The sequence below is a fragment of the Trachypithecus francoisi genome, unplaced genomic scaffold (genome assembly GCF_009764315.1).
Source record: "Trachypithecus francoisi isolate TF-2019V2 unplaced genomic scaffold, Tfra_2.0 Lachesis_group0, whole genome shotgun sequence".
Taxonomy (NCBI): Eukaryota; Metazoa; Chordata; class Mammalia; order Primates; family Cercopithecidae; genus Trachypithecus; species Trachypithecus francoisi.
This window is the reverse complement of record NW_022681453.1, coordinates 188,836,563-188,855,022: the sequence shown is the minus strand read 5'-3', so window position 1 is coordinate 188,855,022 and position 18,460 is coordinate 188,836,563. Positions and strand designations below refer to the sequence as shown.

At 36.1% G+C, this 18,460-nt stretch overlaps 1 non-coding gene and 1 pseudogene across 1 annotated transcript; one reads left to right on the top strand and one right to left on the bottom strand.

The window, feature by feature from the left end:
- LOC117078900 overlaps window positions 1-16,217 on the bottom strand; it is a 34,035-nt pseudogene extending 17,818 nt beyond the window's left edge.
- A 1,244-nt stretch (window positions 16,218-17,461) lies between these two features.
- Window positions 17,462-17,568, top strand: LOC117084602. Its single transcript, XR_004437532.1, has one exon. It is a non-coding gene; the product is annotated as a U6 spliceosomal RNA (small nuclear RNA).
- The last annotated feature ends 892 nt before the right edge of the window (window positions 17,569-18,460 follow it).

Here is an 18,460-nt window from a genome sequence, read left to right as displayed (position 1 = left end):
AAGAAAAACAACAACAACAACAACAAAGCATAGACTAGTACATGTATACATGTAATGGATGAAAATAAGAGAGGGGATTTCAGGCTGACTACAAGAGCCTTTGAATTTCGTCTTAAGAAATTTGTACTTATTTTTGTGTTCCAGGGAAAATAAGACTTTTGAAAAGGAGAATGATATTGACAGTTTCTGAAAACACCGAAAACAATTTCTGATAGCAATTTGCATGGTTATATGAAGATCGACAGTGGGAACAAGGAGACTGGTGAAGAGGTGACTGTTACCATTGCAGCAAGAAGTAATGAGAGTATAAGCTAGAGAATGGCAGTAAAGTTGCAATTTTAATGCAAATACATATCCCCTTTCAAGCATAGCAAAAGAACTCCTGGAGTGTTCTTACTCCCTAGGTGATATTTGAGGCCTCTGAAGGCCACATCAATCCATTTGTTGGCTCTTTCTTCGTGTTGAAATGAAGGCAGGCATCAAGTCTGTTTTGTATACTAATGTTTTCCCAGGACATAATAAAATTTCTGGCACATAGTGGGTGCTAAATAAATATATATTTATTGATTGCCACACCAGGAAAGGCCATAGGTGTTATCTAATCTTATTCCTTCATTATTTGTTCATAAGCAGAGAAACTGAGGCCAAAAACAGGAGGAATTGACTAAAACCATACATCAAGTTGCCACTAACACTAGGACTGGAACCCACATGTCCTGACTGCCAGTCCAGTGCTTTTTAACATCACACCAAGCTGGGTTGTCAGGCTTCTATTTTTGTGTTCAGCGTAATGAGCTACTTCTGCATGACCTCATTGTTTTCTGTTTATCTGCCACATGCTGTGGTCTGGCAGATAGCAACTCATTTAAGTCTTCTTCCAGCCAATGGCATCCTTGACTAAGACAATAAAGTGTGTTTTCCTCTAGTCTGTATCCCATTTCTAGTGGTTTGTTTGTCTCTACTCTGTATTCCACTACAAGTGGATCACAGCTTAATTCCACAAGCCTTTCAAATGAAGAAAATAAAACAGCTTAACAAGCAGTAACTGCTGGGAGATAATCTTCCAATCACGTCTTCAGCTGAAAAATGTATCACATGGAAAATATACCAGCACCTCTTGGCCAAACCTCTCTACTGAAATGTTCCTGAATGTGTCCCCAATAACGTCCCTCAATAAACACATTGTCTTGGCCTCAGAATGTGTGCTGTGGAAAAAATAAAGAGGAAGAGAACAGTAGTACTAGAACTTCCAAAGGGAAATGAGACAGGCTCCTACCATTTGCACTGCTCTGTCTGTGTAATGCCTTGGTTGTATACATACTTCATAGTAATATAGAGTTTCTTGTGCCAGAGACAATACAGAGCACTGAGTTATAATTCCAAAGTCATGATGTTGGTCACTTTGGCATTATACCTCAGTGCTCTTTCTTGTCTCCGGGCAAGAATATATTACTGTGACCTCAAAGCCACTTCAACTCTCTGAGTTAATTTCTTCAAATGTAAAAGAAGACATTAATACCTTACTGATTCATTGACAGCATTTAGAGAGTAAATGTATGTGAAAGGACTCAGGATTTCTGACATAGTCATGTGTGTAAACACATATTAAGAATAATAAATGTTCACCTGAATCATTCCTGTGTACAACTATAGCCACATTGCAGAGTAGAAATGTGAAAGATACTTCTCAGTAATATATCCAAGGTGATTTCCGGCCATCATGTCTATCTTTATATTTCTTTCAGATACGATAACTTTTATTTATTGAGCACTTACCATGTGCTAGGCACTTTAAGTGTAACACATGAATGTTAATACTTAACAGTTATGAAATGTAGAGATGATCTCCATTCCACGGATGAAGAAAACAGTTTCAAGAGATAAATGACCAGCGGGATACGGTGGCTCATGCCTGTAATCCCAGCACTTTGGGAGGCTGAGGTGGGCGGATCACGAGGTCAGGAGATCGAGACTATCCTGGTTAATACGGTGAAACTCTGTCTCTACTAAAAATACAAAAAATTAGCCAGGCATGGTGGCAGGTACCTACTCAGGAGGCTGGGGCAGGAGAATGGCATGAACCCAGGAGGAAGAGCTTGCAGTGAGCTGAGATCGAGCCATGGCACTCCAGCGTGAGGGATAGAGGGAGACTCTGTCTCAAAAAAAAAAAAAGATAAATGACCTTGCTCAAATGCAAAGACTTAGAAATGGTAGTGCAGAAATTCAATCACAGTGTGTCTAATTATAAAGTCTAGTATCTGTCTTATATCACATGCATGTCAGCTTAAACCTTACATTTTATTTCAGGTCAGAAAAATGTGGGCGTTTTAATTTTTCCAAGGAGAGAACAAATTTACTGCATTATCTGGGAGAGATAAATAGCACACTAAAATATTTAAATATTTTCAATTATCATAATATCAGGGATAGTGTTGGTATGGCTTTCTGAGACAATAAAATGTATAATATGGAACAAAACAAAGGCATAAGGATGTGTCATTCTAATTACATATCTTTATTGTTCTTGAGAACCAAGATATTTGACTTGTTAAAGAAAGAAGATAGGCCGGGCGCGGTGGCTCAAGCCTGTAATCCCAGCACTTTGGGAGGCCGAGGCGGGCAGATCATGGGGTCAGGAGATCAAGACCATCCTGGCTAACACGGTGAAACCCCGTCTCTACTAAAAAACACAAAAAACTAGCCGGGCGAGGTGGCGGGCGCCTGTAGTCCCAGCTACTCGGGAGGCTGAGGCAGGAGAATGGCGTGAACCCGAGAGGAGGAGCTTGCAGTGAGCTGAGATCCGGCCACTGCACTCCAGCCTGGGTGACAGAGCAAGACTCCATCTCAAAAAAAAAAAAAAAGAAAGAAGATAAAGATGTTATAAGGGAATCATTAAAAATCCTATAGTTCTGAATTTTATTTATTTATTTTTATATACTTTTTTATTTTTACTTTTTATTTTTTTTGAGACGGAGTCTCACTCTGTCACCCAGGCTGGCGTGCAGTGATGCCATCTCAGCTCACTGCAACCTCTGCCTCCAGGATTCAAGCAATTCTCCCGCCTCAGCCTCCCAAGTAGCTGGGATTACAGGTGCCCACCACCATGCCCGGCTGATTTTTGTATTTTTGTAGAGGTGAGGTTTCACCATGTTGGCCAGGCTGGTCTTGAACTACTGACTCAGATGACCTCCCAAAGTGCTGGGATTACAGGTGTGAGCCACCACGCCCAACCTAGAGCTCTGAATTTTATTTTGGAAGTATGAATATGAACTCATGAGGTGTTTTACCTTAAAATAAATAAATGTAAATGTGTATATAATAGATATATTTTTCCTTGTATTGTTTTTGTCAAGATCTGGTATCAGGATAATTCTATCCTCAAGGAATTTTTCAGTTTCAACTATGTTAACTAAGTTATTGTAGAGTTATACATTCTCTTTTCATTCTTTTATTCTTTATAAAATCTGTAGTGATATCATCTCTCTCATTGCTAATACTGGTAATTTTGTTCATCTTTTCTTCTCTCTGATCAGTCAGGCTAGATGTTTATAAATTTTATTAATCATTTAAAATAAATAGCTTTTCTTTCATTAACTTTCATTACAGTTGTAAGTGCTTTATATTTTGTTAATTTCTGCTCTCTTTATTATTTTATCTTTTCTGCTCAATTTAGGTAAAAAGTACTGTACTTAATTTTAGTTTCTAAGGGTTAAAGTGGAAGTCATTGATTTAAGATTTTTTGAATGTAGGTTTAGTGCTATAAAATTCCCTTTAAAGATTGCTTATGTGGCATTCTATTAATTTTGAGTACATATTTATTTAAGTTAGTTCAAAATACTTTCTAATTTACTTTCTGAAATTTCCTTTGACTCATAGCCTATTCAGAAGTGTATCATTTAGTTTCCAAATATGAGGGACTTTTTCAGATGTCCGTCACTGATTAATATCTAATTTAAGCCCATTGTGGTTACATAACATACACTGTACAATTAAATCCTTTAAAATTTGTTGAGACTTGCTTTATGGCACAGAATATGGTATATCTTGGTAAATTTTCTGTGTACACTTACAAAGAATGTGCATTCTCTCCTTACTAAGTACACTGTTACATAAATGTCAGTTGGTTGAATTTGGTTATTAGTATTGTTCAAGTCTGTTGCACAGTCGCTGATTCTCTGTCTGCTTGTTTGATCAGTTATTGAGAGGGTTATTAAAATTTCCAGCTAATTGCGAGTTTGTCTATTTCTACTTGCATTTATATCAGATTTTTTAGTTTTTTTTATTATTATTTTGAAACTCTGTTGTTAGGTGCATACATTAGTGGCATTGTTAGGTCCTCTTGATTAATTGAACCCTTTATCATTATGAAATGAGCTTCATTACCCCTCATACTTTTCCTTTGAAAAGTATACTACTGTGTAACCATAGCTAGAGGGAAATTTTTCTTTATGGAAGGATTTGTGCTATTATATTAAGGTGTAAGTGAATTAAAATCCTCTAATCTTGCACCCTCTAACAAATTAAAGTACCCTAGCATTGATCATTAACAACTGTCAATGTCACAAAAAGAGTCACAATGAGACATTATATGTCTGCCGATAGAGGAAAACAATATTTATTAGAATCAGGAAATAATTACTAGTTACCAAATATTTATTTATTTATTTTGAGATACAGTCGCTCTCTGTCACCTCGGGTACAGTAGTGAGATCTCAGCTCACTATAGCCTCAAACTCCCAAGCTCAAGCAATCCTCCCACCTCCGCCTCCCAAATAGCTGGGACTGCAGATGTGCACCACCATACCCAGCTAGTTTTATTTTTCATAGATGAGAGGCTTTACTACATTGCCCAGGCTGGTCTCAAACTCCTGGACTCAGGTGATCCTCCAACTCCAGCCTCCTAAAGTGCTGGGATTACCATGCCTGGCCAATTTTTTAAAGCTGACCAACAGCACAAATGTGGGGGGAAAAAATCCAAATATAAGGATAATTCAATATTTGTTTTAGCGTGATTGATCAAAGCTTTTTCATTCTTGAGTTTAAAAGAATTTCTTGGCCGGGCGCGGTGGCTCAAGCCTGTAATCCCAGCACTTTGGGAGGCCGAGACGGGCGGATCACGAGGTCAGGAGATCAAGACCATCCTGGCTAACACAGTGAAACCCCGTCTCTACTAAAAATACAAAAAACTAGCCGGGCGAGGTGGCGGGCGCCTGTAGTCCCAGCTACGCGGGAGGCTGAGGCAGGAGAAGGGCGTGAACCCGGGAGGCGGAGCTTGCAGTGAGCTGAGATCCGGCCACTGCACTCCAGCCCGGGTGACAGAGCAAGACTCCGTCTCAAAAAAAAAAAAGAATTTCTTTCCATTTTATAACTCACTATTCGATATGCTATAGACAGGAGCAACTCAAATGTTTTTGAAATTGTCTGACATGGTGTATTAGGTTACCTAATTGTATGATCAAGTAATAACTATGTTATATGAATTGGATCATTGATACAAAATGTAGAAACACTTTTTTTCTTCAGACCATTTCTCTGTGTCAAAAGCAATTTTGCATGCTGTTTTATCTGAAAGCTCCAGATTTGTCAGGGCAAGGTAAAAGGAGATGTGTGCAGACATGATCCCATATGTTAGGATATATAAGATATAAATTTTCACTCACAGATGTATTCACTATTATAGCATTACTTCACATTTGACCCCATCAAACACAGATATTACAGTACATTCTATTTTGCATAGTTTCTAACCAAACTTTGAAATAAAGATTATGTTTATACTTGCATACCCGCAATACCAATTATATTTCTATAAGGAGAGATCTTCTTATGGATTAGGAACTAATAAGAACTTAAATGTCAGTTGTTACAGCTGATAGAAAAAGTTCCTACACATTATCTTCTGAATTAATGCATTTTAAACCATGTTTTTTCCTTTCTACTAGCCTGTATTTTGTGTGCTGAGTCATACAGGACCCATTTTTATCACACTATGAGGTCACATCGCTGGATGAGTGGACACAGTGGCCATAGGAGTATTCCTGAAAATCATTCCTGCACAGGAGAAATTAGCAGTAACCTACTTAGAAAAAAAAAATTTTTAATTTGAAAATAGCCTCCAACTTACAGAGAGTTGTTTTGAAATAAACACAGTAAAAGAATAACTGTATAGACCCTTATCCAGATTTACCTACAGCTAATATTTTAATCCACTTGCCTTATTATTGTGCATGTTTCTTTTCCTCCAGTTACTTACTAGTTTATTCATTTATTATCATGTAGATTCATAAATTTATATTTATTCAATGATTTATAATTCATTACTGTATTTAATTTTTTGGTCATCAAATTATCTCATACATGGCCATTGGGAGCCCCTTCAAGCTGGCTCCCGAGTCTCTGTATATGTTCCTATATTTTTTAGCACTATGTGTTCTTGATTAAAAAGTTATTCAGCAGGCTTACTTTATATCTGCCCTAACCCTGGTACCATCCATAAGTCCAAAAAACCCTGATTCCTTTAGACAGAGATGATTTCTGTGTGCTGGATCTGCATGCTCATTGCTACTGGTGTATAGCACTCAAATACTTTTGTCTTCACTAAATGCAAGCTACATAAACATGTTGCAGTAAACTCAAACTAAATGTGTTCCCAACTCGCTTTCCCTATGGCCACTCCAAGGGCACATTTCATTAACAGAAGAATAACAAAAAGGAAGTTTAAAGGATAAGAATATTTTGTAAACTTTATAACAACATAAGACCACATGGTTGCAAAAGGGATCCTCCCAGGGCTTAGGAAGAGTCTGTAGAAATTTGCCTCCATCAGCTCCATGATAAATCTGCACTGGTCTGCTGAAAAGTTGATGCCATTCTATAGACCCTTTGTCATATTGAGGGAGAGGTATCAATAACGATAACCCTTGCAAATCAGCAAAATAGGTTAATCAACTAGGATTTTCTTATGGAAGTTTTTGATTCCACGCTTGTTGGTTTATTTAAGCTCTTGATCAGGTTCTTAGCATCCATTATCGTGACTTTTCCCAATGGGCCACTATTTATTCTAACTTCTTATTGACTACGGTGTATTCAAAATTAATAAAATAAGATAAATGATTTGCAATTATTGCTTATCAAATCAACTATTAAAAAATTGTTTTTCTGGTGTTTCTGGTGACAAGAGCACAGACTTTGGGATTAACAGGCCTTTGAATAATTATTAAATGACTACAGCTAATTGGTCTGAAGCCTAGTGTGCCTAAGTAAGATATCCATCTATTTGCCCTCTACAGCCTTCAAAGTGATAAGATTTGCTATTGTTATAGAACTGAAAGAGAATTCATTCTACTTTAACAGAAAGGCATTGCCCATTAGGATGAAGTAATCCCTGGTTCAATTAAGAATGAGTCAGGCTTATCTTTGCTTTCCTGGAATTCTGTGTATGTTGTAAACATTCACACACTGCTAAGCATGATGGTAAGTTTCTATCATGCTCTATGTATTATAATTGAAGTATCTTATATATAAAATATGTCTATTTAATAATTTGGGTACTTTGAAACCATTTATAGAATTTTTTTCCTTTGGAAAATTACAAAGTAAGTTAGAAATATACTACTCAGAAACTAACATTTAGAACATTAATATATGAATGTATTGGTAAGTTAGAAACTAAATACTTATACATACTTTTATGAGTATATGCTAGAAGGTAGACAATATGATTAACTTAATTCTTCTAATTTGATAATCAGTAACATGCAGATCAAGATGAGAACTAGAACTTGCTGGGTAATTAGAGTTTAGACATTTTCAGCATGCAGACTTATCTGTGGAGCTGTTTCATTTGTCAAAAATCTTCTGATATTTAATGACATTCATAAAAATTAAGTGTCAGTTAGATAGTCTATTTCCCAAGGAAGACTTAATTAAAAAGACAAAACCAGTGCTGTCAGTTTGAATATCAGTCTGTATCCAGAAATTTTCTTTAAAAGAAAGTCCTGGGCACAATCTCTTGCCTACAATCCTAGCACTTTAAGAGTCCAAAGCGGGTGGATCACCTGAGGTCAAGAGTTTGAGACCAGCCTGACCAACATGGCAAACCCTGTCTCTACGAAAAATACAAAAATGAGCAGGGCATGGTGGTGTGCACTACTTGAGAGGCTGAGGCAGGAGAATCTCTTGAACCCACGAGGCAGAGGTTGCAGTGAGCTGAGATCGTGCCACTGCACTGTAGCCTGGGTGACAGAGTGAGACTCCATCAAAAAAAGAAGAAGAAAGAAAGAGAGAAAAGAAGGAAGGGAAGGGAAAGGAAGGGGGAGAGAGAAAGAGAAAAAAAAATGAAGGAAGGAAGGAAGGAAGGAAGGAGAAAGAGAGAAAAAAAGGAAGGAAGGAAGGAGAAAGAAAAGAATGAAGGAAGGAAGGAAAGAAGGAAGGAGAAAGAGAGAAAAAAGGAAGGAAGGAAGGAGAAAGAAAAAAAGGAAGGAAGGGAGGGAGGGAGGGAGGGAAGAAAATAAAAAAGAAAAGAGAAAAGAAAAGAAAAAAGAGAGAGAAAGAAGAAAAATGCATAAGTCACATGAACTTGCTATCCTTTGAATTTCCAGGCAAAGTCAAAATTTGAAATGATTATACAGTCATCCAGATTAATTATTTTACAAAGTTAATACTTCTAATTTTTAAATAAAAGTATAAAATTTATATTAAAAATGCTCAAAGTACTTTTTTATCTGTCAAAAGTTTCTGAGGGAAGTGTCCAGGAACTCAACACCTACATGTTTTGGAATTTATACAAGACTGAAAATCAATTTGAACTCTGGCAGTGACTTGCACAGGTGCCTGAATTGGAGTCTTCTAGGCTCTCCTTACATCTTCATTAAGAGTTAGTAGTTGAAGCAGCTCACTCTACTACAAAGTACTTTGGCCTATGCATTGAAGATCATAAAATCAAGCCCTATTTCTGCCAGCAATTGTCTCTGTGATTTTGAGAGAACCATTAGTCCTCCAGGAGTCTCAGAGACACCATATAGTAAATGAGGGAAACCAACTGTATTACTATTACGCAACATATGACCCGCAGAATGATGCCAGTTTTGAAAATTTTTGTTACTAATATGAGATTAAATGAGTACAGAAAGTGAGAGCAAATGTTTAAAAACCTTTCACAGCATTCTGACAGAGTAATTTTATTTCTGCTGAATTTAATAAAACATGGAGCTTAATTTTTAGTATCTTTTAATCTAATAATTCATTTTTTTTTCAAAAGCATTGATGTCTCACAGATTGGGGAAAGATACAACCAAAATCTAGTTATTTCCACAGAAACACAGGATGAAATTTATCCTCAGAGCGCCTTTTTTTGTTGTTCTACTGTACCATTTTATGATTTTAAGAAACTTCATTAGAAAACGAGCAGTTGTACAACTCTCAGTTTCCTCTAAGCTAGACAATTAATAACAGCACAGGAAAACACAGTTTTAGCCAAAGGTCTTACCATTTGCCAGCCAATTTTGATTATGAAAGGCTGTCTGGGCTAGTCATGTAGTAGCTAATTTGAACTTGTCCAGACAAAATCAGAAAGGAATTATAAGGCTGGCTTTGAAGTGAAGCAATAAACAGAACACACGCTGTTTCCAGTTGTTTGAGGAGAAAACTTTTTCTAATTCTAGTTCAGGAGAAAAATGCCAAATTTCCGAAGGAATCTACTCATTAATGTTTAATGCAGAAATAGTGGAAAGATATTCTTAACTAAATATAATAGACCAAGATGCTCACATGCTTTAGCATTCAAGAAATGAAAAATAAATGTTATACATTTTTGGTACTTGCTCTGAAACCCGTAGAAAATAATCACTCCTAGGAATATTGTGTAGATTTCTAGTTGGCCTAGATATTATTTAACAGAAGAATCACACAGGTTAGACATATGTTGAATGAGAGAATAATCAGACACATCAAAAAATGCCTCATTTCCAAAAATCTGCATTCCAATATTATCTTATTTTCTGGTTCTAAAAGAGATAGCATGTAATCCTCATTTTTACTAGACATAAGCCAATGATTGACCTTTGAGCCATTAGAAAACCAGCATTGCTTTAAAGAAAAGAACTTTTATTCTTTTATTTTTTAATGTTTTAGACTTTGAAGCCCAAGATTAGAATACCTAAAAATGGCCCACGTTTGTTAGTAATGATGATGTTACTCACCATTGCTCACAGGCTGGCTCCATGCTCTTTTTCACAGTGGGAATGGATTTAAGCTAATCAAGTTATACTTCTTCACCTCTTTCCTTTGTTATCAATAGTTTGGACTAATTCAGATGTGGAATAAAAATGAAACAAAACCATCTAAGCAAAAAAAGAGGATTTATCTCAAATTTAGATTTGTGGAACAAGGTGATTGATATCACTGGACAAAAATTCTGGATCTAGGTATAGAAGGTGTTGGAATGTGTTTCTTTTTCTACTATTGTGATTAGTATCGCTACATTTTGAGTGATGACATTGTATTTGGAAAATCATGAAAGGAACCTATATCACAATACCCACATGCTGAAATTAAGAAAGCAATAATGACAATATTTTTTGATTTATATAAAATTATCTTTTAAAAATGATTAATCATGTACTTACATTGGAATGAACTATAAGATATTTCAATAAATTTTCAAACTGGCCAAGGTCTGTGGACCTGCCACATCAGAATTCTTTGGTGAAATGTTAGAAAGTATAGACCATTTCTCTCTGCAATTTCCTTTCCCTCATTTTCAGAATTCCTGTTGGTAGAATCAAGAAGTGGGGTCTAGAAATTTGCATTTTTTAAAAGCCACACAAATTATCCTGAGGTCACTAATTTGTGAAACTTCAAATCTGAAGATTAAATTAGCTGTGTTACCCACTCATCCATGGATGTTCAGTGTGACTGGTTCTTTACTATCTGCCTGAACTCTCCCACGTGTGGAGAATGCTTTTGTAGCTAGCACTGGGCCTGTTAGAGTATAGTTTCTCAGCAAATGTGTGATAAATGATTGAATATACTGAGGAAGAAAAGAGGAAGGAGAGAAAGAAGGGAGGGAGGGCAGAAGGAAGAGAGGAAAGAAAGAAAGAAGGAAGTAAAAAATGGTTGGTGGAATGGTATTAAAAACTATCTCAAACTATCAATCAAGACTATATCATCTTTGGTCTGTTCTCTATATGTTAGAGTGTTCTTTTTGTTGTTCTTCTCCATAATTTTCACACATTCTTTTTATTTATTTCTTTATTTTTTTGGTTTTTGTAGGTACATAGTAGATGTATATATATTTATGGGGTACCTGAGATGTTTTGTTACAGGTAAGAAATGTGAAATAAGCACAGCATGGAGAATGGGGTAGCCACCCCCTCAAGCATTTATCCTTTGAGTTAAAAACAATCCAGTTATGCACATGTACCCTAGAACTTAAAGTATAATAATAATAAAAAAAAAAAATCCAGTTACGCTCTTAAAAGTATACAATTAAGTGATTACTGACTATAGTCAACCTGTAGTGCTATCAAATACTAGGTCTTACTCATTTTTTCTATTTTATTTATTCATTAACCATTCCCACCTCCCCCACACCCCCATTACCCTTCCCAGCCTCTGATAATCATCCTTCCACTCTCTATGTCCATGAGTTCAATTGTTTTGATTTTTAGCTCCTACAAATAAGTGAGAACATGAAGTGTTTGCCTTTCTGTGCCCGGCTTATTTCACTTAGCATAAATACAATGCAGCAATCCCACTGCATTATATATATATGGGTATATATATCCTCAAAAGGATATATATGCCCATATATATTCTTTTGGGTATATATATCCTCAAAAGAAAGGAAATCAGTATGAGTATATCAAAGAGATATCTGCACTCTTATGTGTGTTGCAGCACTCTTTATAATAATCAAGATTTGGAAGCAACCTATGTGTCCATCAACAAATGACTGGATAAAGAAAATGTGTTATATATACACAATGGAGTGCTATTCAGCCATAAAAAAGAATGAGATCCAGTCATGTAAAACAACATGGATGGAACCGGAGATCACATATTCTTTTTATGCTATGCAATAAATAAATTTTTAAATAATGTGGAATTTTTTATGTATAGTTTTGTATCCATGTTCTCATTAAAACATTATAAAGAAATATTATGCACCTATTACGGAAGAAAATGGAGCCTGCTCAGAGATCAGAATATATTGCCCAAGATTACAGATAATCAGAGAGTAACAGAGCTCAGACCAGAATACTAATGTTCTCTCTACAAATAATTAGAACTAATGTATATGTAACATTTACTATATGCCAGGCACACTTCTAAGATTTTTGTTGGTATTAACTCCATAAAACATTACTTTATCTCCATAAGATAAAGGCACCATTATTATTTTCCCCTTTATGCATGAGAAAACCAAGGCACAATGAGGTTAAATTGAGTCATCAGATGTCACTGAGCTAGTAAGTGACTAATTTTGCATTATTAACTTCTAAGCATGGTATTCTGCTTTCCAAAATACATATGTTGCCTCAGCTGTAGATATAAAAACATTTTTAAATGACAGCCATTGAAACTATAAATGGTAGTAAAATCAAAAATTATAATGTTATCTTAATAACATTTGTTAATATCTTTTTCTTACTGCCGTCAACTCTCTTAAGATGATATTACTATTCTCCATCACCTGATATTCTGGCCAAGAACAATTAACGCACAATGATCCTTTTTTCAAGTATATTACCATATGGGGTAATCGAACATTTAGTCGTAGTTAATAAAGACATAGCTACTACTTTGCTCTCTAGAAACTAGGAGTATAATTGTTCACAATAGTCACTTATGATCCTTTGTATTTCTGAGGTATCAGTTGTAACATCTTCTCTTTCATTTTCAGTTTCATTTATTCAAGGCTTCTCTCTTCTTTCTTGGTTAGTCTAGCTAAAGGTTTGGTAGTTTTGTTTATTTCAAAAGAAACCAACTCAGTTTTGTTGATTTTTAAATTGTTTTTGAAGCTGCCAATAAAGGACTTTTCCTGCATCTTTGTTTGTTGCGTTCAAATTACACAATATACAAAGTAAAGTATACAACAAATAAAACCCCCAGCATCAAACAAACAAACAAAACACAATACCAGCATCACATATTTCCTCTAAATTCACACTGCAAAAGCAAATTACGTAGATGATGAAGTAGGGAATAAACAATGACATGTTTTCTTCTTCCTAAAGAAAGTCACAACGGTTATCAATATTTATTCTCCTACGAAGTTCGTTGTTCTTATTTCCATATCCAAAGGGGAAGTTCTGTTCAGGAGGACACCCAGAATTATACTATTATGTGGCAGCATCAGCAGCATTCTCAGACCTGGGAGAAAAAGCCAAGCGACTTGTTCTTTGTATAATGTTGTTGCTCCATTTATTTCCCCATTACCAGGCCTCCTGCACGTGCCTCATCCAGTGAGGTTCTGAGGTCAGTGCTGTCACAGGTGAGCAGGGCCCGGGCACTTCTAAGCAGGCAGGCATGACAGTATGAAAGAAGTTTCAGATGATCTAGAAGTTGCCCAGAAGAAACTAAAGCTCAGTTATGATAGCTTCATCTTGCTCAATTGTTATTTTTCAGTGCTGCTTCAACTTCTTAAATTCCAAAATGCTAAGGAGTAGAAAAATGACTCGCATCTCTAGGATTTGAGATTCCAATCTTTCATTCACTCGGCAGATGGATAATGAAAGCTGTAGGTGTGGGGCTTTTCGCCTTCCCTGTCTTTGGGAGTTGGCCCGATGGCTTTAGTGGGAATAAGCTGGGAGCTATAGCATAAACATTTGCTTAATCTTATTTAACATTTTCCTTTTTCAAACTGTAGATTCAGGTCTGACTATGCAATTGCACATTTCTATGTTTTTCTTCTGCCCTAACCCAAACCCTTAATCTGGGGTGGTATAGGTAAGAAATAGAAATTACAAAAAAGCAAATTATTCTATTTTCATTAGAAATTTAATTTTAGTCCTGTTTCTGTTGCAGAACTATTTTCACAAACCCTGAAAACTATTTTACAAAAAGCTATTTCTAGTCTTTCATTTTCCCAATTGGTAGAACTTCCATGAAATTTTACCCAGTTTTTATCATACAGCTATGACTAATGATTTGAGAGTACTACTTTTAGTTAAACTTCATACAAAAGGGCAAGAAGAGGAAAAGTATAAGAAAACAGATCCCTTTTCTGCTTAAATTCACAAATGGCAGATTCACAGTGGGCTGGAACAGAGAAAGAGCAGGGCTCTTCAGAAACTCCAGAGTTTTTTTTTAAGATGAACTCTCCCTGTTTCTCCCAAGCTGGTCTCAAAGTCCTGGGCGCAAGAGACCCTCCGGCCACAGCATCTCAAGTAGATGGGATTACAGAGCATGTGCCACTGTGCCCCACTCAGATCTTTTGATTAAACTATCAATAAAGGCTGAGAGCATTCAGACTTATAAATTCCTTGAATGAGACCCCGCATTCTCTGTGATTTTCTCATTTCAAGGCAGCATGATGTTATCTCTGAAGTTGTTTCTGAAGATAAAGAGGTGGCAGATGGCCAGGGCCAGAACATGATTCACAAAAGGCTAAATGAATGTGTGTAACCTGTAAGGCAGCAACTCTCTATCTCTGGTGGGCATCAGAAATATCTACATACCTTTCTAAACATACAAGAGTTTGGACCTCACTCCCTGCCTCCAAAGGTGGAGCTCTAGGCAGTTAAGTCTTGCCAAAGTTTATTCGACCATTCTGATGTGTGCCACAGAAAACTCACTATTGGTGCAATGTTTCTGCCAGGCAAATTCACAATCATTATTTTGCATAACTGGGGATGATTTATCAATGGTGCATTTTACAAGATCACCACTGTAAGAGTTTCTTCCTTTGTCTATCCTGGCTCTTGATTACCCAGCAACAGGCAGCCAGAAAATGTCAATTCCCTTCATAACCAAAGTTAGAATTTTAAATGAACTTTTGCTTTTCACACTCTGTTTCTTTTATGTGGTAGAGTTGAATGTACTTTTTTACTTCTTATTTCTAGCTAGTTTCACTGAAAATTCTTCTGGTTTTAGTGTGCTGCTAATCTCTTGGTTTAAAGATAAAGAGATTTGTACATTCTAAAAAAAAAACCAAAACATGTGGAAAACATTCATCTTAGCAACTTCTAATAAAAATAAATCCTGATTTTAACTTACTACTGATTTTTACTAAACTTTTAAGCTTTATTTTATGCTACGGATCACAATTGCTTGCTCCCGTTACCAATACCCAGATTGTTTCAAATCCCCAAAAGGGAAGTCCAAAACATCATGCTCTAGAATTCCTACGCCTTAGCTTCTGCAGTGTTTCTCTGCAAAGGGGCAGGATGATCCCAACATTCCTGGCTTCACTCTCAGAGCTGTACAAATTGTGCTTTCCAGTGTATTATTGGACAAGATCTGGTGCCAACTAGCAAATGCTCTGGTCCCTTCTGAGGACTCTCCATATTTGTGAATGAGATGTCCTTAGTCATCCATTCATTTACCATATGAATGTTGCTCTGGTGTTTCCACAACACATCAGATTCATAGATGAATTTCTGAGCATCATTTCCAATTTAATCTGAATTTCCCGTGGTAATATATATCAAGTAATACATATGAGCTCATAATCTGCCATGATTTGGATGATATCTTCACTCTTCCACAAACTGGGAACACCAAAGACTCCAAGAAATCTACCCTCACACAGCAGATGGACCTTTGGCGCACCTTTCATCTTTGGCTCTAGGGGATTCCTTTTGATCAGAATCTTGCCTTTGTTCAGTCCACTTCCTCTTTCATCCGGGCCTTCCTAGCGAAGGTGATTTCTGCTGGTGATCACAGTTACTGGCCTTCAGTTTCTCTTGATGGTGCCTTAGCACCTTAACAGTCTCTATCCACTCCTTTTGAAGACTCTCCCTTGTATCAACTTCTACCCATTTGGAATTCTGGGTGGCAAGTTCTGCCATGATGACCTGGTGATGGGCAGGAATAAGTCCTTTCTTCTTGTATGCATCGCCAACAAGAGAGATTATGCCTTTGACAACTCTATATCTTCCTATTCCATTCATGTAGTCCTTGGCCAGCTCCAACAACCTGAGGTGCATGTTGGTGATAGAATTAAAGGAACCACAAGCAAAGAGAACCACTTCTGTCTTCTCCGAATTTTCCATGGCAAGAACTTAAAGTTGTTGCTCTGAATGGAAAACTGTGACACCTCCCTTACTGTTTTTACAAAGAAAATTGTTTGAATCTGAAGTGTCTTGCAAGGGAGGCTATTGGAACCATTTCAACTAGTGTGGCAACAGTCTTCTCTAAGGTGGGCTAGGAAAATGGTTTTATATCCAAATTGTAATTAACACCCTCACTGACCACCAGCCTAAGTGTTCCTGGAGACTAAGTTGTTTTTCTAATCTCTGTTTCCTTTACTTCTGCTCTAATTTTTACTTCTTTCTTCTTGTCAATTTTAGATTTATGTTTTCCCTATTTTTCTAGTTTCTTGAGTATAAAGTAAGGTTGTTCCTTTCTTTCTTTCTTTCTACCTTTCTTTTTCGTGACATAGACATTTATCACGGTAAATTTCCCCCACAGGGAATGAAGTTTTTTGCTCTATTCCATAAGTTTTGATGTGTTGTGTGTCTGTTTTCACTGCCTTTTGATTTCTTCTCTGAACCAGAATAAGTAATTTGGTTATTGAGGAGTATATTTAATTTCCACATATGTTTTAATTTTCCAAAGTTCCTCCTGTTATTGATTTTTAGTTTCATAACATTGCGGTTGGAAAAGATACTTGATATGATTTCAATCTTCCTAAATTTGTTAAGACTTGTTTTGTGGCCTAACATATTATCTATCCTGGAGAATGTTCCATGTAAACTTAAGAAGAATGTTTACTCTGCTGCTATTGGATGTAATGTTTTGTATTTGTCAGTTAGGACAGTTGATCTATTGTGTTATTCAAGTCTACTTTTTCATTGCTGATTTTCTGAGTAAATAACTTATTCATTGTTGACAGCGGGGTACTGAAGTCTTCTACTATTGTATTGCTATCTACTACTCCCTTAAGTTCTGTTAATATTTGCTTTATGTATTTAGGTGCTCTGAAGTTGGATGCTTATATATTTACAATAGTTACATGCTCTTGATGAATTGACCTCTTTATCATTATATAGTGACCTTCTTCATCTCTTGACTAAAAGTCTATTTTGTCTAATGTAAGTACAGCCACTTCTGCTCTCTTTTGGTTGCTATTTGCATGGAATATCTTATGCCATCCCTTCACTTTCAGGCTATGTTTTTCCTTGAGACTAAAGTGAGTCTCTTGCAGGAATTATATTGTTGTATATTGTTATTTAATCCATTCAGCTACCCTATGTCTTTTGATTGGAGAATTTACTTTACTCACATAAATAATAGAGTGTTTACTTTGGCAGCACATATAATAAAAGTAGAATCATACAGAGATGATTACCATGGCCCCTGTCAAAGAATAACATGCAATTATGTGAAGTAGTCCATATTTTTGAAGTGTAGAGTTTTTATTAGCTTTCTCTTTGAGTCTTTGCTAGTTGTTTGTTTATATAATCAGTGCTAGGTTTTCTTCACTTTAATATCATGAGTTATAAGATATTATTTGCAAACCTCATGATTACCTCAAATAAAAAACAAACACACACACAGAAAATAAAAAGCAAGAAATTGAAGCAAACCTACTGAGAAAATCATCTTCACTAAAAAGGAAGACAGGAAGAAAATGAAGGAAGAAAAGGTCATGAAACAGTAAGAAAAATAACAAAATGGCAGGGGTCCTTAATTATCAATAACATTGAATATAAACGGAATAAACTCTCCAATTAAGAGGCATAGAGTGGTTAAATGGATTTAAAGAATAATAATCTGTGGCCTACAAGAAACACTCTCCACCTATAAAGACACACAGACTGAAAATAAAGAGACGGAAAAAGATATTCCATGCAAATAGAAGTCAAGAAAGAGCAGGAGTAGCTATACTTAGACAAAATACATGTGAAAACAAAAAACTATTAAAAAACAAAGAAGGTCATTATATAATAACAAAAGGATCAACTTAGCCACAGGATATAACAATTATAAAAATATATGCACTCAACACTGGAGCATCTAGATATATAAAGCAAATATTATTAGAGCTAAAGAGAGATGCAGTAATAGCTGGAGACTTCAACATCCCACTTTGAGCACTGAACAGATAATATAGCCAGAAAATCAGTAAAGAAACATCAGACTTAATCTGCACGATAGACCAAATGGACCTGTGATGGTTAATACTGAGTGTCAACTTGATTGTATTGAAAGATACAGAGTATTAATTCTGGGTCTGTCTGTGTGGGTGTTGCCAAAAGAGATTCACCTTTGAGTCAGCAGGCTGAGGAAGGCA